Source organism: Anomaloglossus baeobatrachus, chromosome 1 (genome assembly GCF_048569485.1).
Source record: "Anomaloglossus baeobatrachus isolate aAnoBae1 chromosome 1, aAnoBae1.hap1, whole genome shotgun sequence".
Classification (NCBI taxonomy): Eukaryota; Metazoa; Chordata; class Amphibia; order Anura; family Aromobatidae; genus Anomaloglossus; species Anomaloglossus baeobatrachus.
Window position 1 is genome coordinate 546,481,341 of NC_134353.1, and position 21,238 is coordinate 546,502,578.

A 21,238-nucleotide genomic window follows, 5' to 3' on the forward strand; every position below is an offset into this window, starting at 1 on the left:
AAGTGGAGAAAAAGTGGAGAAAAAAGTGGAGAAAAAGTGGAGCATAAGAGGAGAAAAAGTGGAGATTAAGAGGAGAAAAAGTGGAGAAAAAGTGGAGCATAAGAGGAGAAAAAGTGGAGAAAAAGTGGAGAAAAAGTGGAGAAAAAGTGGAGCAAAAGTGGAGCATAAGAGGAGAAAAAGTGGAGAAAAAAGTGGAGAAAAAGTGGAGAAAAAGTGGAGCATAAGAGGAGAAAAAGTGGAGAAAAAGTGGAGAAAAGTGGAGCATAAGAGGAGAAAAAGTGGAGATTAAGAGGAGAAAAAGTGGAGAAAAAGTGGAGAAAAAGTGGAGCATAAGAGGAGAAAAAGTGGAGAAAAAGTGGAGAAAAGTGGAGCATAAGAGGAGAAAAAGTGGAGATTAAGAGGAGAAAAAGTGGAGAAAAAGTGGAGAAAAAGTGGAGCATAAGAGGAGAAAAAGTGGAGAAAAAAGTGGAGAAAAAGTGGAGAAAAAGTGGAGAAAAAGTGGAGCATAAGAGGAGAAAAAGTGGAGAAAAAGTGGAGAAAAAGTGGAGAAAAAGTGGAGCATAAGAGGAGAAAAAGTGGAGAAAAAGTGGAGAAAAAAGTGGAGAAAAAGTGGAGCATAAGAGGAGAAAAAGTGGAGATTAAGAGGAGAAAAAGTGGAGAAAAAGTGGAGCATAAGAGGAGAAAAAGTGGAGAAAAAGTGGAGAAAAAGTGGAGAAAAAGTGGAGCATAAGAGGAGAAAAAGTGGAGAAAAAGTGGAGAAAAAGTGGAGCATAAGAGGAGAAAAAGTGGAGATTAAGAGGAGAAAAAGTGGAGAAAAAGTGGAGCATAAGAGGAGAAAAAGTGGAGAAAAAGTGGAGAAAAAGTGGAGAAAAAGTGGAGCATAAGAGGAGAAAAAGTGGAGAAAAAGTGGAGAAAAAAGTGGAGAAAAAGTGGAGAAAAAGTGGAGAAAAAGTGGAGAAAAAGTGGAGAAAAAGTGGAGATTAAGAGGAGAAAAAGTGGAGAAAAAGTGGAGAAAAAGTGGAGCATAAGAGGAGAAAAAGTGGAGAAAAAGTGGAGAAAAGTGGAGCATAAGAGGAGAAAAAGTGGAGAAAAAGTGGAGAAAAAAGTGGAGAAAAAGTGGAGAAAAAGTGGAGAAAAAGTGGAGAAAAAGTGGAGATTAAGAGGAGAAAAAGTGGAGAAAAAGTGGAGAAAAAGTGGAGCATAAGAGGAGAAAAAGTGGAGAAAAAAGTGGAGAAAAAGTGGAGAAAAAGTGGAGAAAAAGTGGAGCATAAGAGGAGAAAAAGTGGAGAAAAAGTGGAGAAAAAGTGGAGCATAAGAGGAGAAAAAGTGGAGAAAAAGTGGAGAAAAAAGTGGAGAAAAAGTGGAGCATAAGAGGAGAAAAAGTGGAGATTAAGAGGAGAAAAAGTGGAGAAAAAGTGGAGCATAAGAGGAGAAAAAGTGGAGAAAAAGTGGAGAAAAAGTGGAGAAAAAGTGGAGCATAAGAGGAGAAAAAGTGGAGAAAAAGTGGAGAAAAAGTGGAGCATAAGAGGAGAAAAAGTGGAGATTAAGAGGAGAAAAAGTGGAGAAAAAGTGGAGCATAAGAGGAGAAAAAGTGGAGAAAAAGTGGAGAAAAAGTGGAGAAAAAGTGGAGCATAAGAGGAGAAAAAGTGGAGAAAAAGTGGAGAAAAAAGTGGAGAAAAAGTGGAGAAAAAGTGGAGAAAAAGTGGAGAAAAAGTGGAGAAAAAGTGGAGATTAAGAGGAGAAAAAGTGGAGAAAAAGTGGAGAAAAAGTGGAGCATAAGAGGAGAAAAAGTGGAGAAAAAGTGGAGAAAAGTGGAGCATAAGAGGAGAAAAAGTGGAGAAAAAGTGGAGAAAAAAGTGGAGAAAAAGTGGAGAAAAAGTGGAGAAAAAGTGGAGAAAAAGTGGAGATTAAGAGGAGAAAAAGTGGAGAAAAAGTGGAGAAAAAGTGGAGCATAAGAGGAGAAAAAGTGGAGAAAAAAGTGGAGAAAACGTAAAGAAAAAGTGGAGAAAAAGTGGAGAAAAAGTGGAGCATAAGAGGAGAAAAAGTGGAGAAAAAAGTGGAGAAAACGTGGAGAAAAAGTGGAGAAAAAGTGGAGAAAAAGTGGAGCATAAGAGGAGAAAAAGTGGAGATTAAGAGGAGAAAAAGTGGAGAAAAAGTGGAGATTAAGAGGAGAAAATGTGGAGAAAAAAGTGGAGAAAAAGTGGAGAAAAAGTGGAGCATAAGAGGAGAAAAAGTGGAGAAAAAAGTGGAGAAAAAGTGGAGAAAAAGTGGAGAAAAAGTGGAGCATAAGAGGAGAAAAAGTGGAGAAAAAGTGGAGAAAAAGTGGAGAAAAAGTGGAGCATAAGAGGAGAAAAAGTGGAGAAAAAGTGGAGAAAAAAGTGGAGAAAAAGTGGAGCATAAGAGGAGAAAAAGTGGAGATTAAGAGGAGAAAAAGTGGAGAAAAAGTGGAGCATAAGAGGAGAAAAAGTGGAGAAAAAGTGGAGCATAAGAGGAGAAAAAGTGGAGAAAAAAGTGGAGAAAAAGTGGAGAAAAAGTGGAGCATAAGAGGAGAAAAAGTGGAGAAAAAGTGGAGAAAAGTGGAGCATAAGAGGAGAAAAAGTGGAGATTAAGAGGAGAAAAAGTGGAGAAAAAGTGGAGAAAAAGTGGAGCATAAGAGGAGAAAAAGTGGAGAAAAAGTGGAGAAAAGTGGAGCATAAGCGGAGAAAAAGTGGAGATTAAGAGGAGAAAAAGTGGAGAAAAAGTGGAGAAAAAGTGGAGCATAAGAGGAGAAAAAGTGGAGAAAAAAGTGGAGAAAAAGTGGAGAAAAAGTGGAGAAAAAGTGGAGATTAAGAGGAGAAAAAGTGGAGAAAAAGTGGAGAAAAAGTGGAGAAAAAGTGGAGCATAAGAGGAGAAAAAGTGGAGAAAAAGTGGAGAAAAAAGTGGAGAAAAAGTGGAGCATAAGAGGAGAAAAAGTGGAGATTAAGAGGAGAAAAAGTGGAGAAAAAGTGGAGCATAAGAGGAGAAAAAGTGGAGAAAAAGTGGAGAAAAAGTGGAGAAAAAGTGGAGCATAAGAGGAGAAAAAGTGGAGAAAAAGTGGAGAAAAAGTGGAGCATAAGAGGAGAAAAAGTGGAGATTAAGAGGAGAAAAAGTGGAGAAAAAGTGGAGCATAAGAGGAGAAAAAGTGGAGAAAAAGTGGAGAAAAAGTGGAGAAAAAGTGGAGCATAAGAGGAGAAAAAGTGGAGAAAAAGTGGAGAAAAAAGTGGAGAAAAAGTGGAGAAAAAGTGGAGAAAAAGTGGAGATTAAGAGGAGAAAAAGTGGAGAAAAAGTGGAGAAAAAGTGGAGCATAAGAGGAGAAAAAGTGGAGAAAAAAGTGGAGAAAACGTGGAGAAAAAGTGGAGAAAAAGTGGAGAAAAAGTGGAGCATAAGAGGAGAAAAAGTGGAGAAAAAAGTGGAGAAAACGTGGAGAAAAAGTGGAGAAAAAGTGGAGAAAAAGTGGAGCATAAGAGGAGAAAAAGTGGAGATTAAGAGGAGAAAAAGTGGAGAAAAAGTGGAGATTAAGAGGAGAAAAAGTGGAGAAAAAAGTGGAGAAAAAGTGGAGAAAAAGTGGAGCATAAGAGGAGAAAAAGTGGAGAAAAAAGTGGAGAAAAAGTGGAGAAAAAGTGGAGAAAAAGTGGAGCATAAGAGGAGAAAAAGTGGAGAAAAAGTGGAGAAAAAGTGGAGAAAAAGTGGAGCATAAGAGGAGAAAAAGTGGAGAAAAAGTGGAGAAAAAAGTGGAGAAAAAGTGGAGCATAAGAGGAGAAAAAGTGGAGATTAAGAGGAGAAAAAGTGGAGAAAAAGTGGAGCATAAGAGGAGAAAAAGTGGAGAAAAAGTGGAGAAAAAGTGGAGAAAAAGTGGAGAAAAAGTGGAGCAAAAGTGGAGCATAAGAGGAGAAAAAGTGGAGAAAAAAGTGGAGAAAAAGTGGAGAAAAAGTGGAGCATAAGAGGAGAAAAAGTGGAGAAAAAGTGGAGAAAAGTGGAGCATAAGAGGAGAAAAAGTGGAGATTAAGAGGAGAAAAAGTGGAGAAAAAGTGGAGAAAAAGTGGAGCATAAGAGGAGAAAAAGTGGAGAAAAAGTGGAGAAAAGTGGAGCATAAGAGGAGAAAAAGTGGAGATTAAGAGGAGAAAAAGTGGAGAAAAAGTGGAGAAAAAGTGGAGCATAAGAGGAGAAAAAGTGGAGAAAAAAGTGGAGAAAAAGTGGAGAAAAAGTGGAGAAAAAGTGGAGCATAAGAGGAGAAAAAGTGGAGAAAAAGTGGAGAAAAAGTGGAGAAAAAGTGGAGCATAAGAGGAGAAAAAGTGGAGAAAAAGTGGAGAAAAAAGTGGAGAAAAAGTGGAGCATAAGAGGAGAAAAAGTGGAGATTAAGAGGAGAAAAAGTGGAGAAAAAGTGGAGCATAAGAGGAGAAAAAGTGGAGAAAAAGTGGAGAAAAAGTGGAGAAAAAGTGGAGCATAAGAGGAGAAAAAGTGGAGAAAAAGTGGAGAAAAAGTGGAGCATAAGAGGAGAAAAAGTGGAGATTAAGAGGAGAAAAAGTGGAGAAAAAGTGGAGCATAAGAGGAGAAAAAGTGGAGAAAAAGTGGAGAAAAAGTGGAGAAAAAGTGGAGCATAAGAGGAGAAAAAGTGGAGAAAAAGTGGAGAAAAAAGTGGAGAAAAAGTGGAGAAAAAGTGGAGAAAAAGTGGAGAAAAAGTGGAGAAAAAGTGGAGATTAAGAGGAGAAAAAGTGGAGAAAAAGTGGAGAAAAAGTGGAGCATAAGAGGAGAAAAAGTGGAGAAAAAAGTGGAGAAAACGTGGAGAAAAAGTGGAGAAAAAGTGGAGAAAAAGTGGAGCATAAGAGGAGAAAAAGTGGAGAAAAAAGTGGAGAAAACGTGGAGAAAAAGTGGAGAAAAAGTGGAGAAAAAGTGGAGCATAAGAGGAGAAAAAGTGGAGATTAAGAGGAGAAAAAGTGGAGAAAAAGTGGAGAAAAAGTGGAGAATAAGTGGAACATAAGAGGAGAAAAAGTGGAGAAAAAGTGGAGAAAAAAGTGGAGAAAAAGTGGAGAAAAAGTGGAGAAAAAGTGGAGAAAAAGTGGAGAAAAAGTGGAGATTAAGAGGAGAAAAAGTGGAGAAAAAAGTGGAGAAAAAGTGGAGAAAAAGTGGAGCATAAGAGGAGAAAAAGTGGAGAAAAAGTGGAGAAAAAGTGGAGAAAAAGTGGAGATTAAGAGGAGAAAAAGTGGAGAAAAAAGTGGAGAAAAAGTGGAGAAAAAGTGGAGCATAAGAGGAGAAAAAGTGGAGAAAAAGTGGAGAAAAAGTGGAGAAAAAGTGGAGCATAAGAGGAGAAAAAGTGGAGATTAAGAGGAGAAAAAGTGGAGAAAAAGTGGAGCATAAGAGGAGAAAAAGTGGAGAAAAAGTGGAGAAAAAGTGGAGCATAACAGGAGAAAAAGTGGAGAAAAAGTGGAGAAAAAGTGGAGCATAAGAGGAGAAAAAGTGGAGATTAAGAGGAGAAAAAGTGGAGAAAAAGTGGAGCATAAGAGGAGAAAAAGTGGAGAAAAAGTGGAGAAAAAGTGGAGAAAAAGTGGAGAAAAAGTGGAGCAAAAGTGGAGCATAAGAGGAGAAAAAGTGGAGAAAAAAGTGGAGAAAAAGTGGAGAAAAAGTGGAGCATAAGAGGAGAAAAAGTGGAGAAAAAGTGGAGAAAAGTGGAGCATAAGAGGAGAAAAAGTGGAGATTAAGAGGAGAAAAAGTGGAGAAAAAGTGGAGCATAAGAGGAGAAAAAGTGGAGATTAAGAGGAGAAAAAGTGGAGAAAAAGTGGAGCATAAGAGGAGAAAAAGTGGAGAAAAAGTGGAGAAAAAGTGGAGAAAAAGTGGAGCATAAGAGGAGAAAAAGTGGAGAAAAAGTGGAGAAAAAGTGGAGCATAAGAGGAGAAAAAGTGGAGATTAAGAGGAGAAAAAGTGGAGAAAAAGTGGAGCATAAGAGGAGAAAAAGTGGAGAAAAAGTGGAGAAAAAGTGGAGAAAAAGTGGAGCATAAGAGGAGAAAAAGTGGAGAAAAAGTGGAGAAAAAAGTGGAGAAAAAGTGGAGAAAAAGTGGAGAAAAAGTGGAGAAAAAGTGGAGAAAAAGTGGAGATTAAGAGGAGAAAAAGTGGAGAAAAAGTGGAGAAAAAGTGGAGCATAAGAGGAGAAAAAGTGGAGAAAAAAGTGGAGAAAACGTGGAGAAAAAGTGGAGAAAAAGTGGAGAAAAAGTGGAGCATAAGAGGAGAAAAAGTGGAGAAAAAAGTGGAGAAAACGTGGAGAAAAAGTGGAGAAAAAGTGGAGAAAAAGTGGAGCATAAGAGGAGAAAAAGTGGAGATTAAGAGGAGAAAAAGTGGAGAAAAAGTGGAGAAAAAGTGGAGAAAAAGTGGAGAAAAAGTGGAGATTAAGAGGAGAAAAAGTGGAGAAAAAAGTGGAGAAAAAGTGGAGAAAAAGTGGAGCATAAGAGGAGAAAAAGTGGAGAAAAAGTGGAGAAAAAGTGGAGAAAAAGTGGAGATTAATAGGAGAAAAAGTGGAGAAAAAAGTGGAGAAAAAGTGGAGAAAAAGTGGAGCATAAGAGGAGAAAAAGTGGAGAAAAAGTGGAGAAAAAGTGGAGCATAAGAGGAGAAAAAGTGGAGATTAAGAGGAGAAAAAGTGGAGAAAAAGTGGAGCATAAGAGGAGAAAAAGTGGAGAAAAAGTGGAGAAAAAGTGGAGCATAACAGGAGAAAAAGTGGAGAAAAAGTGGAGAAAAAGTGGAGCATAAGAGGAGAAAAAGTGGAGATTAAGAGGAGAAAAAGTGGAGAAAAAGTGGAGCATAAGAGGAGAAAAAGTGGAGAAAAAGTGGAGAAAAAGTGGAGAAAAAGTGGAGAAAAAGTGGAGCAAAAGTGGAGCATAAGAGGAGAAAAAGTGGAGAAAAAAGTGGAGAAAAAGTGGAGAAAAAGTGGAGCATAAGAGGAGAAAAAGTGGAGAAAAAGTGGAGAAAAAAGTGGAGAAAAAGTGGAGAAAAAGTGGAGAAAAAGTGGAGAAAAAGTGGAGATTAAGAGGAGAAAAAGTGGAGAAAAAGTGGAGAAAAAGTGGAGCATAAGAGGAGAAAAAGTGGAGAAAAAAGTGGAGAAAACGTGGAGAAAAAGTGGAGAAAAAGTGGAGAAAAAGTGGAGCATAAGAGGAGAAAAAGTGGAGAAAAAAGTGGAGAAAACGTGGAGAAAAAGTGGAGAAAAAGTGGAGCATAAGAGGAGAAAAAGTGGAGATTAAGAGGAGAAAAAGTGGAGAAAAAGTGGAGAAAAAGTGGAGCATAAGAGGAGAAAAAGTGGAGATTAAGAGGAGAAAAAGTGGAGAAAAAAGTGGAGAAAAAGTGGAGAAAAAGTGGAGAAAAAGTGGAGCATAAGAGGAGAAAAAGTGGAGAAAAAGTGGAGAAAAAGTGGAGAAAAAGTGGAGCATAAGAGGAGAAAAAGTGGAGAAAAAGTGGAGAAAAAAGTGGAGAAAAAGTGGAGCATAAGAGGAGAAAAAGTGGAGATTAAGAGGAGAAAAAGTGGAGAAAAAGTGGAGCATAAGAGGAGAAAAAGTGGAGAAAAAGTGGAGCATAAGAGGAGAAAAAGTGGAGAAAAAAGTGGAGAAAAAGTGGAGAAAAAGTGGAGCATAAGAGGAGAAAAAGTGGAGAAAAAGTGGAGAAAAGTGGAGCATAAGAGGAGAAAAAGTGGAGATTAAGAGGAGAAAAAGTGGAGAAAAAGTGGAGAAAAAGTGGAGCATAAGAGGAGAAAAAGTGGAGAAAAAGTGGAGAAAAGTGGAGCATAAGCGGAGAAAAAGTGGAGATTAAGAGGAGAAAAAGTGGAGAAAAAGTGGAGAAAAAGTGGAGCATAAGAGGAGAAAAAGTGGAGAAAAAAGTGGAGAAAAAGTGGAGAAAAAGTGGAGAAAAAGTGGAGATTAAGAGGAGAAAAAGTGGAGAAAAAGTGGAGAAAAAGTGGAGAAAAAGTGGAGCATAAGAGGAGAAAAAGTGGAGAAAAAGTGGAGAAAAAAGTGGAGAAAAAGTGGAGCATAAGAGGAGAAAAAGTGGAGATTAAGAGGAGAAAAAGTGGAGAAAAAGTGGAGCATAAGAGGAGAAAAAGTGGAGAAAAAGTGGAGAAAAAGTGGAGAAAAAGTGGAGCATAAGAGGAGAAAAAGTGGAGAAAAAGTGGAGAAAAAGTGGAGCATAAGAGGAGAAAAAGTGGAGATTAAGAGGAGAAAAAGTGGAGAAAAAGTGGAGCATAAGAGGAGAAAAAGTGGAGAAAAAGTGGAGAAAAAGTGGAGAAAAAGTGGAGCATAAGAGGAGAAAAAGTGGAGAAAAAGTGGAGAAAAAAGTGGAGAAAAAGTGGAGAAAAAGTGGAGAAAAAGTGGAGATTAAGAGGAGAAAAAGTGGAGAAAAAGTGGAGAAAAAGTGGAGCATAAGAGGAGAAAAAGTGGAGAAAAAAGTGGAGAAAACGTGGAGAAAAAGTGGAGAAAAAGTGGAGAAAAAGTGGAGCATAAGAGGAGAAAAAGTGGAGAAAAAAGTGGAGAAAACGTGGAGAAAAAGTGGAGAAAAAGTGGAGAAAAAGTGGAGCATAAGAGGAGAAAAAGTGGAGATTAAGAGGAGAAAAAGTGGAGAAAAAGTGGAGATTAAGAGGAGAAAAAGTGGAGAAAAAAGTGGAGAAAAAGTGGAGAAAAAGTGGAGCATAAGAGGAGAAAAAGTGGAGAAAAAAGTGGAGAAAAAGTGGAGAAAAAGTGGAGAAAAAGTGGAGCATAAGAGGAGAAAAAGTGGAGAAAAAGTGGAGAAAAAGTGGAGAAAAAGTGGAGCATAAGAGGAGAAAAAGTGGAGAAAAAGTGGAGAAAAAAGTGGAGAAAAAGTGGAGCATAAGAGGAGAAAAAGTGGAGATTAAGAGGAGAAAAAGTGGAGAAAAAGTGGAGCATAAGAGGAGAAAAAGTGGAGAAAAAGTGGAGAAAAATTGGAGAAAAAGTGGAGAAAAAGTGGAGCAAAAGTGGAGCATAAGAGGAGAAAAAGTGGAGAAAAAAGTGGAGAAAAAGTGGAGAAAAAGTGGAGCATAAGAGGAGAAAAAGTGGAGAAAAAGTGGAGAAAAGTGGAGCATAAGAGGAGAAAAAGTGGAGATTAAGAGGAGAAAAAGTGGAGAAAAAGTGGACAAAAAGTGGAGCATAAGAGGAGAAAAAGTGGAGAAAAAGTGGAGAAAAGTGGAGCATAAGAGGAGAAAAAGTGGAGATTAAGAGGAGAAAAGTGGAGCATAAGAGGAGAAAAAGTGGAGATTAAGAGGAGAAAAAGTGGAGAAAAAGTGGAGAAAAAGTGGAGCATAAGAGGAGAAAAAGTGGAGAAAAAAGTGGAGAAAAAGTGGAGAAAAAGTGGAGAAAAAGTGGAGCATAAGAGGAGAAAAAGTGGAGAAAAAGTGGAGAAAAAGTGGAGAAAAAGTGGAGCATAAGAGGAGAAAAAGTGGAGAAAAAGTGGAGAAAAAAGTGGAGAAAAAGTGGAGCATAAGAGGAGAAAAAGTGGAGATTAAGAGGAGAAAAAGTGGAGAAAAAGTGGAGCATAAGAGGAGAAAAAGTGGAGAAAAAGTGGAGAAAAAGTGGAGAAAAAGTGGAGCATAAGAGGAGAAAAAGTGGAGAAAAAGTGGAGAAAAAGTGGAGCATAAGAGGAGAAAAAGTGGAGATTAAGAGGAGAAAAAGTGGAGAAAAAGTGGAGCATAAGAGGAGAAAAAGTGGAGAAAAAGTGGAGAAAAAGTGGAGAAAAAGTGGAGCATAAGAGGAGAAAAAGTGGAGAAAAAGTGGAGAAAAAAGTGGAGAAAAAGTGGAGAAAAAGTGGAGAAAAAGTGGAGAAAAAGTGGAGAAAAAGTGGAGATTAAGAGGAGAAAAAGTGGAGAAAAAGTGGAGAAAAAGTGGAGCATAAGAGGAGAAAAAGTGGAGAAAAAAGTGGAGAAAACGTGGAGAAAAAGTGGAGAAAAAGTGGAGAAAAAGTGGAGCATAAGAGGAGAAAAAGTGGAGAAAAAAGTGGAGAAAACGTGGAGAAAAAGTGGAGAAAAAGTGGAGAAAAAGTGGAGCATAAGAGGAGAAAAAGTGGAGATTAAGAGGAGAAAAAGTGGAGAAAAAGTGGAGAAAAAGTGGAGAATAAGTGGAACATAAGAGGAGAAAAAGTGGAGAAAAAGTGGAGAAAAAAGTGGAGAAAAAGTGGAGAAAAAGTGGAGAAAAAGTGGAGAAAAAGTGGAGAAAAAGTGGAGATTAAGAGGAGAAAAAGTGGAGAAAAAAGTGGAGAAAAAGTGGAGAAAAAGTGGAGCATAAGAGGAGAAAAAGTGGAGAAAAAGTGGAGAAAAAGTGGAGAAAAAGTGGAGATTAAGAGGAGAAAAAGTGGAGAAAAAAGTGGAGAAAAAGTGGAGAAAAAGTGGAGCATAAGAGGAGAAAAAGTGGAGAAAAAGTGGAGAAAAAGTGGAGAAAAAGTGGAGCATAAGAGGAGAAAAAGTGGAGATTAAGAGGAGAAAAAGTGGAGAAAAAGTGGAGCATAAGAGGAGAAAAAGTGGAGAAAAAGTGGAGAAAAAGTGGAGCATAACAGGAGAAAAAGTGGAGAAAAAGTGGAGAAAAAGTGGAGCATAAGAGGAGAAAAAGTGGAGATTAAGAGGAGAAAAAGTGGAGAAAAAGTGGAGCATAAGAGGAGAAAAAGTGGAGAAAAAGTGGAGAAAAAGTGGAGAAAAAGTGGAGCAAAAGTGGAGCATAAGAGGAGAAAAAGTGGAGAAAAAAGTGGAGAAAAAGTGGAGAAAAAGTGGAGCATAAGAGGAGAAAAAGTGGAGAAAAAGTGGAGAAAAGTGGAGCATAAGAGGAGAAAAAGTGGAGATTAAGAGGAGAAAAAGTGGAGAAAAAGTGGAGCATAAGAGGAGAAAAAGTGGAGATTAAGAGGAGAAAAAGTGGAGAAAAAGTGGAGCATAAGAGGAGAAAAAGTGGAGAAAAAGTGGAGAAAAAGTGGAGAAAAAGTGGAGCATAAGAGGAGAAAAAGTGGAGAAAAAGTGGAGAAAAAGTGGAGCATAAGAGGAGAAAAAGTGGAGATTAAGAGGAGAAAAAGTGGAGAAAAAGTGGAGCATAAGAGGAGAAAAAGTGGAGAAAAAGTGGAGAAAAAGTGGAGAAAAAGTGGAGCATAAGAGGAGAAAAAGTGGAGAAAAAGTGGAGAAAAAAGTGGAGAAAAAGTGGAGAAAAAGTGGAGAAAAAGTGGAGAAAAAGTGGAGAAAAAGTGGAGATTAAGAGGAGAAAAAGTGGAGAAAAAGTGAAGAAAAAGTGGAGCATAAGAGGAGAAAAAGTGGAGAAAAAAGTGGAGAAAACGTGGAGAAAAAGTGGAGAAAAAGTGGAGAAAAAGTGGAGCATAAGAGGAGAAAAAGTGGAGAAAAAAGTGGAGAAAACGTGGAGAAAAAGTGGAGAAAAAGTGGAGAAAAAGTGGAGCATAAGAGGAGAAAAAGTGGAGATTAAGAGGAGAAAAAGTGGAGAAAAAGTGGAGAAAAAGTGGAGAAAAAGTGGAGAATAAGTGGAACATAAGAGGAGAAAAAGTGGAGAAAAAGTGGAGAAAAAAGTGGAGAAAAAGTGGAGAAAAAGTGGAGAAAAAGTGGAGAAAAAGTGGAGAAAAAGTGGAGATTAAGAGGAGAAAAAGTGGAGAAAAAAGTGGAGAAAAAGTGGAGAAAAAGTGGAGCATAAGAGGAGAAAAAGTGGAGAAAAAGTGGAGAAAAAGTGGAGAAAAAGTGGAGATTAATAGGAGAAAAAGTGGAGAAAAAAGTGGAGAAAAAGTGGAGAAAAAGTGGAGCATAAGAGGAGAAAAAGTGGAGAAAAAGTGGAGAAAAAGTGGAGAAAAAGTGGAGCATAAGAGGAGAAAAAGTGGAGATTAAGAGGAGAAAAAGTGGAGAAAAAGTGGAGCATAAGAGGAGAAAAAGTGGAGAAAAAGTGGAGAAAAAGTGGAGCATAACAGGAGAAAAAGTGGAGAAAAAGTGGAGAAAAAGTGGAGCATAAGAGGAGAAAAAGTGGAGATTAAGAGGAGAAAAAGTGGAGCATAAGAGGAGAAAAAGTGGAGAAAAAGTGGAGAAAAAGTGGAGAAAAAGTGGAGAAAAAGTGGAGCAAAAGTGGAGCATAAGAGGAGAAAAAGTGGAGAAAAAAGTGGAGAAAAAGTGGAGAAAAAGTGGAGCATAAGACGAGAAAAAGTGGAGAAAAAGTGGAGAAAAAAGTGGAGAAAAAGTGGAGAAAAAGTGGAGAAAAAGTGGAGAAAAAGTGGAGAAAAAGTGGAGATTAAGAGGAGAAAAAGTGGAGAAAAAGTGGAGAAAAAGTGGAGCATAAGAGGAGAAAAAGTGGAGAAAAAAGTGGAGAAAACGTGGAGAAAAAGTGGAGAAAAAGTGGAGAAAAAGTGGAGCATAAGAGGAGAAAAAGTGGAGAAAAAAGTGGAGAAAACGTGGAGAAAAAGTGGAGAAAAAGTGGAGAAAAAGTGGAGCATAAGAGGAGAAAAAGTGGAGATTAAGAGGAGAAAAAGTGGAGAAAAAGTGGAGAAAAAGTGGAGAAAAAGTGGAGAATAAGTGGAACATAAGAGGAGAAAAAGTGGAGAAAAAGTGGAGAAAAAAGTGGAGAAAAAGTGGAGAAAAAGTGGAGAAAAAGTGGAGAAAAAGTGGAGAAAAAGTGGAGATTAAGAGGAGAAAAAGTGGAGAAAAAAGTGGAGAAAAAGTGGAGAAAAAGTGGAGCATAAGAGGAGAAAAAGTGGAGAAAAAGTGGAGAAAAAGTGGAGAAAAAGTGGAGATTAATAGGAGAAAAAGTGGAGAAAAAAGTGGAGAAAAAGTGGAGAAAAAGTGGAGCATAAGAGGAGAAAAAGTGGAGAAAAAGTGGAGAAAAAGTGGAGAAAAAGTGGAGCATAAGAGGAGAAAAAGTGGAGATTAAGAGGAGAAAAAGTGGAGAAAAAGTGGAGCATAAGAGGAGAAAAAGTGGAGAAAAAGTGGAGAAAAAGTGGAGCATAACAGGAGAAAAAGTGGAGAAAAAGTGGAGAAAAAGTGGAGCATAAGAGGAGAAAAAGTGGAGATTAAGAGGAGAAAAAGTGGAGAAAAAGTGGAGCATAAGAGGAGAAAAAGTGGAGAAAAAGTGGAGAAAAAGTGGAGAAAAAGTGGAGAAAAAGTGGAGCAAAAGTGGAGCATAAGAGGAGAAAAAGTGGAGAAAAAAGTGGAGAAAAAGTGGAGAAAAAGTGGAGCATAAGAGGAGAAAAAGTGGAGAAAAAGTGGAGAAAAAAGTGGAGAAAAAGTGGAGAAAAAGTGGAGAAAAAGTGGAGAAAAAGTGGAGAAAAAGTGGAGATTAAGAGGAGAAAAAGTGGAGAAAAAGTGGAGAAAAAGTGGAGCATAAGAGGAGAAAAAGTGGAGAAAAAAGTGGAGAAAACGTGGAGAAAAAGTGGAGAAAAAGTGGAGAAAAAGTGGAGCATAAGAGGAGAAAAAGTGGAGAAAAAAGTGGAGAAAACGTGGAGAAAAAGTGGAGAAAAAGTGGAGAAAAAGTGGAGCATAAGAGGAGAAAAAGTGGAGATTAAGAGGAGAAAAAGTGGAGAAAAAGTGGAGAAAAAGTGGAGAAAAAGTGGAGAATAAGTGGAACATAAGAGGAGAAAAAGTGGAGAAAAAGTGGAGAAAAAAGTGGAGAAACAGTGGAGAAAAAGTGGAGAAAAAGTGGAGAAAAAGTGGAGAAAAAGTGGAGATTAAGAGGAGAAAAAGTGGAGAAAAAAGTGGAGAAAAAGTGGAGAAAAAGTGGAGAAAAAGTGGAGCATAAGAGGAGAAAAAGTGGAGAAAAAGTGGAGAAAAAGTGGAGAAAAAGTGGAGATTAAGAGGAGAAAAAGTGGAGAAAAAAGTGGAGAAAAAGTGGAGAAAAAGTGGAGCATAAGAGGAGAAAAAGTGGAGAAAAAGTGGAGAAAAAGTGGAGAAAAAGTGGAGCATAAGGGGAGAAAAAGTGGAGATTAAGAGGAGAAAAAGTGGAGAAAAAGTGGAGCATAAGAGGAGAAAAAGTGGAGAAAAAGTGGAGAAAAAGTGGAGAAAAAGTGGAGCATAAGAGGAGAAAAAGTGGAGAAAAAGTGGAGAAAAAGTGGAGCATAAGAGGAGAAAAAGTGGAGATTAAGAGGAGAAAAAGTGGAGAAAAAGTGGAGCATAAGAGGAGAAAAAGTGGAGAAAAAGTGGAGAAAAAGTGGAGAAAAAGTGGAGAAAAAGTGGAGCAAAAGTGGAGCATAAGAGGAGAAAAAGTGGAGAAAAAAGTGGAGAAAAAGTGGAGAAAAAGTGGAGCATAAGAGGAGAAAAAGTGGAGAAAAAGTGGAGAAAAGTGGAGCATAAGAGGAGAAAAAGTGGAGATTAAGAGGAGAAAAAGTGGAGAAAAAGTGGAGAAAAAGTGGAGCATAAGAGGAGAAAAAGTGGAGAAAAAGTGGAGAAAAGTGGAGCATAAGAGGAGAAAAAGTGGAGATTAAGAGGAGAAAAAGTGGAGAAAAAGTGGAGAAAAAGTGGAGCATAAGAGGAGAAAAAGTGGAGAAAAAGTGGAGAAAAAGTGGAGCATAAGAGGAGAAAAAGTGGAGATTAAGAGGAGAAAAACTGGAGAAAAAGTGGAGCATAAGAGGAGAAAAAGTGGAGAAAAAGTGGACAAAAAGTGGAGCATAAGAGGAGAAAAAGTGGAGAAAAAGTGGAGAAAAAAGTGGAGAAAAAGTGGAGAAAAAGTGGAGAAAAAGTGGAGAAAAAGTGGAGATTAAGAGGAGAAAAAGTGGAGAAAAAGTGGAGAAAAAGTGGAGCATAAGAGGAGAAAAAGTGGAGAAAAAAGTGGAGAAAACGTGGAGAAAAAGTGGAGAAAAAGTGGAGAAAAAGTGGAGCATAAGAGGAGAAAAAGTGGAGAAAAAAGTGGAGAAAACGTGGAGAAAAAGTGGAGAAAAAGTGGAGAAAAAGTGGAGCATAAGAGGAGAAAAAGTGGAGATTAAGAGGAGAAAAAGTGGAGAAAAAGTGGAGAAAAAGTGGAGAAAAAGTGGAGCATAAGAGGAGAAAAAGTGAAGAAAAAAAGTGGAGAAAAAGTGGAGAAAAAGTGGAGAAAAAGTGGAGATTAAGAGGAGAAAAAGTGGAGCATAAGAGGAGAAAAAGTGGAGAAAAAAGTGGAGAAAAAGTGGAGAAAAAAATGGAGAAAAAGTGGAGAAAAAGTGGAGAAAAAGTGGAGAATAAGAGGAGAAAAAGTGGAGAAAAAGTGGAGAAAAAGTGGAGAATAAGAGGAGAAAAAGTGGAGAATAAGTGGAGAAAAAAATGGAGAAAAAGTGGAGAAAAAGTGGAGAGAAAGTGGAGAAAAAAATGGAGAAAAAGTGGAACACCCTTTGGTACCTTTCATGTGGCACTAAGGGGTGCTTAGCTTTGTATTTAGCCAAAAAAATGAAAAAAAATGACATAGGGTTCCCCCTAGTTTTGTAGCCAGCTAGGGTAAAGCAGACGGCTGCAGCCTGCAGACCACAGCTGGCAACCTCACCTTGGCTGGTAATCCAAAACTGAGGGCACCCCACGCTGTTATTTTAAATTAAATAAATAATTAAAAAAAAAAACACGTAGGGGTCCCCCAAAATTGGATCACCAGCCAAGGTAAAGCAGACAGCTGGGGCCTGATATTCTCAGACTAGGGAGGTCCATGGTTATTGGAATCTCCCCAGCCTAAAAATAGCAGGCCGCAGCCGCCCCAGAAGTGGCGCATCCATTAGATGCGCCAATCCTGGTGCTTCGCCCCAGCTCATCCCGCGCCCTGGTGCGGTGGCAAACGGGGTAATATTTGGGGTTAATACCAGATGTGTAATGTCACCTGGCATCAAGCCCTGGGGTTGGTGAGGTCAGGCGTCTATCAGATACCCGACATCACCAACCCAGTCAGTAATAAAAAAAAAATAGACGACAAACACATTTTTATTTGAAAAAACACTCCCCAAAACATTCCCTCTTTAACCAATTTATTAGATTGAAAAACAAATCCAGGTCTGGTGTAATCCAAGGGGTTGCCATGACGATCCACACTGTCCCAGTCAATGAAGAGCAGGATGTTCCCCATTGGCTGGGAGAGCAGTGCAGTGACCTGAGCTAACATCAATGGGTCAGCCCAGGTCACTGCAGGGGATGACAAGTGCTGCTGTCAGCGAGGTACATTACCTGCGCTGATCTCCAGCACACTGACAGCCCCTGTCACTGAGGTCAATGACCGGCGCCTTCACATCAAGTATCGCGAGAGGTCCGTGACGTCACCGCCAGTGTCAGTCTCGGGTCGGAAGCGATAGGTGATGTGACAAGCGGCGGCCATGGAGGACAGTGACAGCGCTGAGGTCGGGATGGCGGGACTTCATCACCGCAGGTAAGCCGAGCGAGCGAGCGAGCGAGCGGGCGGGCGGGCGGGCGGGGGGGGGGGTGGATGTGTGTGTGTGTGTGTTTGTGTATGTATGTGTACATGCCGCGGGCAGGAGGGGGCGGAGCGAGCTGAGCGGGAAAGTGTGGGCTTCCTGCACGTAACTAAGATAAACATCGGGTTACTAACCAAAGCGCTTTGCTTGGATACCCGATGTTTATCTTGGTTACCAGCTTGTGGCAGGCTGCCAGCGATGGCTCCTGCTCACTGTAGCTGTAAAAAGCCCTGCTTTTTGCTGCTAGAACCGTTCTCGAACGTATCTAGAACTATCGAGCTTTTAGCAAAAAGCTCGAGTTCTAGTTCGATCTCGAACAGCCCAAAAATCACTCGAGCCTAGAACTGGAGAACCACGAACCACGAACCGCGCTCAACTCTAGTGATGAGCGAGTATGCTTGTTACTACTCGGTACTCGCACGAGTATCACTGTACTCGGGCTACTCGGCGGGTACCGAGTAATTTTGCAATACTCGTGCTGTACTCGTGGTCTTCATCCCTGCATGTTGGCGCTCTTTTGAGAGCCAGCCCTCATGCAGGGATTGGCTGGCAGACCACTGCAATGCCACAGCCCTGTTAGTTGTGGAATTGCAGTGATTGGCCGGCCCGCACAGCGTGACCGAGCCTTTATACCGGCGGGCGTGCTGTGCTCTGTACACAGCCATCTCATATTCCCTGCTTTCCATGCCCACAGGCGCCTATGATTGGTTGCAGTGAGACACGCCCCCACGCTGAGTGACAGGTGTCTCACTGCACCCAATCACAGCAGCCGGTGGGCGGGTCTATACTGTGCAGTAAAATAAATAAATAGATTATTAAAAAAAACGGCGTGCGGTCCCCCCAATTTTAATACCAGCCAGATAAAGCCATACAGCTGAAGGCTGGTATTCTCAGGATGGGGAGCCCCACGTTATGGGGAGCCCCCCACCCCAAAAATATCAGTCAGCAGCTGCCCAGAATTGCCGCATACATTATATGTGACAGTTCTGGGACTGTACCCGGCTCTTCCCGATTTACCCTAGTGTGTTTGCAAATCGGGGTAATAAGGAGTTAATGGCAGCCCATAGCTGCCACTAAATCCTAGATTAATCATGTCAGGCGTCTCCCCGAGATTCCTTCCATGATTAATCTGTAAATTACAGTTAAAAAACACACACACCCGAAAAAATCATTTATTAGAAATAAAAAACACTAACAAAGTCCCTCATTACCAATATATTAACCCCGACAAACCCTCCATGTCCGGCGTACTCCACAGTCCTCCAGCGTTCGTCCAGCTCTGCTGCATGGAAGTGACAGGAGCTGCAGAAGACACCGCCGCTCCGGTCACCTCCACACAGCTAATGAAGGGAATAGCGCGATCAGCTGGTGTCAGTCAGGTAACTCCCGGCCGCCGCTGGATCCAGCGGTGGCCGCGATTAACCTCAGTGACAGCAGCTGATCGCTATACTCACCTCAGTTGGTGCATGGAGCTGACCGGTGCGGCGGTGAGTAGCGCGATCAGCTGAGCTGTCACTGAGGTTACCCGCGGCCACCGCTGCATCCACCGTTGGATCCAGGTAACCTCAGTGACAGCTCAGCTGATCGCTATACTCATCTCATTAGCTGCGTGGAGGTGACCGGAGCGGCGGTGTATTCTGCAGCTCCTGTCACCTTCATGCAGCACAGCTGGACGCGACGCTGGAGGACTGTGGAGTACGCCGGACATGGAGGGTTTGTCGGGGTTAATAAATTGGTAATGAGGGACTTTGTTAGTGTTTTTTATTTCTAATAAAGGATTTTTCGGGTGTGTGTGTTTTTTAACTGTAATTTACAGATTAATCATGGAAGGAATCTCAGGGAGACGCCTGACATGATTAATCTAGGATTTAGTGGCAGCTATGGGCTGCCATTAACTCCTTATTACCCCGATTTGCCAACGCACTAGGGTAAATCGGGAAGAGCCGGGTACAGTCCCAGAACTGTCGCATATAATGTATGCGGCAATTCTGGGCGGCTGCTGACTGATATTGTTAGGGTGGGGGGCTCCCCATAACGTGGAGCTCCCCATCCTGAGAATACCAGCCTTCAGCCGTATGGCTTTATCTGGCTGGTATTAAAATTGGGGGGACCGCACGCCGTTTTTTTAAATTATTTAATTATTTATTTCACTGCACAGTATACACACGCCCACCGGCTGCTGTGATTGGGTGCAGTGAGACAGCTGTCACTCAGTGTGGGGGCGTGTCTCACTGCAACCAATCATAGGCGCTGAAAAGCAGGAAAGCAGAAAATACGAGATTGATTAATGAGCGGCCGGCTTTTTCAAAAGAGGAAAAGCCGCCGGAGTTTAGTGAACAGCCGTGCAGCGCCGCGCCGGTGATCGGGGAACGGTAAGTAAGAGAGAGGGGGGGGAACTGACCGACAGACTGTGAGAGGGGGACAGACAAGACAGAGAGAGACCGACAGAGCGAGACCGACCGACGGGAGATAGAATGAAAAAAAAAATGACCGACATCGCTAGTAAAAAGCACAAAACGTGCGTTTTGGACATCGGAGTGCCACACAATGTTTTACGTAAAATCTTTCATGTATTAATCTCAAAAAGTAACATACACCAGCTCTATCTCACTATTGGGTATGTGCCCTTAACATTTCCACCATGAAAATTCATTTTGGTGTCATTTTGGAAGGTTTTCTGGTGAGTCCGTAAAAATGGCGTAAAACTCGGACAAAATTGTTCACAGCTGTGACTTTTGAGTGATAAATGCTTCAAGGGGTCTTCCCCATGCTGTTGCCATGTCATTTGAGCACTCTTCTGAGACTTTTGTGACATTTTTAGGGTTTCTACATGCTGCCGGGGGGTCATTTCACAAAAATACTCGGGTCTCCCATAGGATAACATTGGGCTCGGTGCTCGGGCCGAGTACACGAGTATCTTGGGATGCTCGGCCCGAGCCTCGAGCACCCGAGCTTTTTAGTACTCGCTCATCACTAGTAGTAAGGACAAAATTATTGAAAATTATCCAACCAAAATTCCTTGAATTTCACATGTGACTTATTTTTAAGATCTCAATTTTTTTCAAAATTGTTTCGAAATTTTTATAGTGGTGTGTTAGTATATTAGCACAGAAATCACTATGCAATTCAGTAAGTTTTTGCCCAGAGAATAGCTGCCAACTATACAGTATGCCTGACCAGGAAAAGTCTTTCCACTCTCTGCAAATTCAACACTTTTGTATAGTGGACAGTTGGTGATTGCATGTATGACCAGGTGACCACTATGTGCTTCCCACAAAGTCAACACTTCCCTGGGTGTTCAACCCCAGGGCAGGTCAGAAAGTGGAAACAATTGTCAAAAAGAGCCAAATTGTTTAAAATTTTCAAACCCAAATTCTCTGAATTCCAGAAGTGCAATTTTTTTCCCCACAAAATTAACAATTTTACAAATAACCGAGGCAGCAGCAGGACCAATTCTAATACAGTGCCTTGTGAAGGTATTCGGCTCCCTTGAATTTTTCAACCTTTTCCCACATTTCAGGCTTCAAACATAAAGATACAAATTTTAATGTTATGGTGAAGAATCAACAACAAGTGGGACACAATTTTGAAGCTGAATGAAATTTATTGCTTATTTTAAACTTTTTTAAAAAATAAATAATTGAAAAGTGGGGCGTGCAATATTATTCGTCCCCTTTACTTTCAGTACAGCAAACTCACTCCTGAAGTTCATTGAGGATCTCTGAATGATCCAAAGTTGCCCTAAATGACTGATGATGATAAATATAAGCCACCTGTGTGTAATCCAGTCTCTGTATAAACGCACCTGCTCTGTGATAGTCTCAGTGTTCTGTTTAAAGCACAGATAGCATCATGAAGACCAAGGAACACAACAGGCAGGTCCGTGATACTGTTTTGGAGAAGTTTAAAGCCAGATTTGGTTACAAAAAGATTTCTAAAACTTTAAACATCCCAAAGAGCACTATGCAAGCGATCATATTGAAATGGTAGGAGTATCATACCACTGCAAATCTACTAAGACCCGGCCGTCCATCCAAACTTTCATCTCAAACAAGGAGAAGACTGATCAGAGATGCAACCAAGAGGCCCATGATCACTCTGGATGAACTACAGAGATCTACAGCTAAGGTAGGAGAGTCTGTCCATAGGACAACAATCAGTCATACACTGCACAAATCTGGCCTTTATGGAAACGTGGCAAGACAAAAGCCATTTCTCAAAGATATTCATAAAAAGTGTCCTTTAAAGTTTGCCACAAGCCACCTGGGAGACACACCAAAAATGTGGAAGAAGGTGCTCTGGTCAGATTAAACCAAAATTGAACTATTTGGGCACGATGCCAAATGATATGTTTGGCATAAAAGCAACACAGCTCATCACTCTGAACACACCATCCCCACTGTCAAACATGGTGGTGGCAGCATCATGGTTTGGGCCTGCTTTTCTTCAGCAGGGACAGGGAAGATGGTTAAATTTGATGGGAAGATGGATGGAGCCAAATACAGGACCATTCTTGAAGAAAACCTGTTGGAGTCTGCAAAAGACTAGGACAGAGATTTGTCTTCCAACAAGACAATGATCCCAAACATAAAGCAAAATCTACAATGAATTGGTTTACAAATAAACGTATCCAGGTGTTAGAATGGCCAAGTCAAAGTCCAGACCTGAATCCAATCGAGAATCTGTGGAAAGAGCTGAAAACTGCTGTTCACAAATGCTCTCCATCCAACCACACTCAGCTAGAGATATTTGCAAAGGAAGAATGGGCAAGAATTTCAGTCTCTCAATGTGCAAAACTGATAGAGACATACCCCAAGCGACTTGCAAGTGTAATCGCAGCAAAAGGTGGCGCTACAAAGTATTA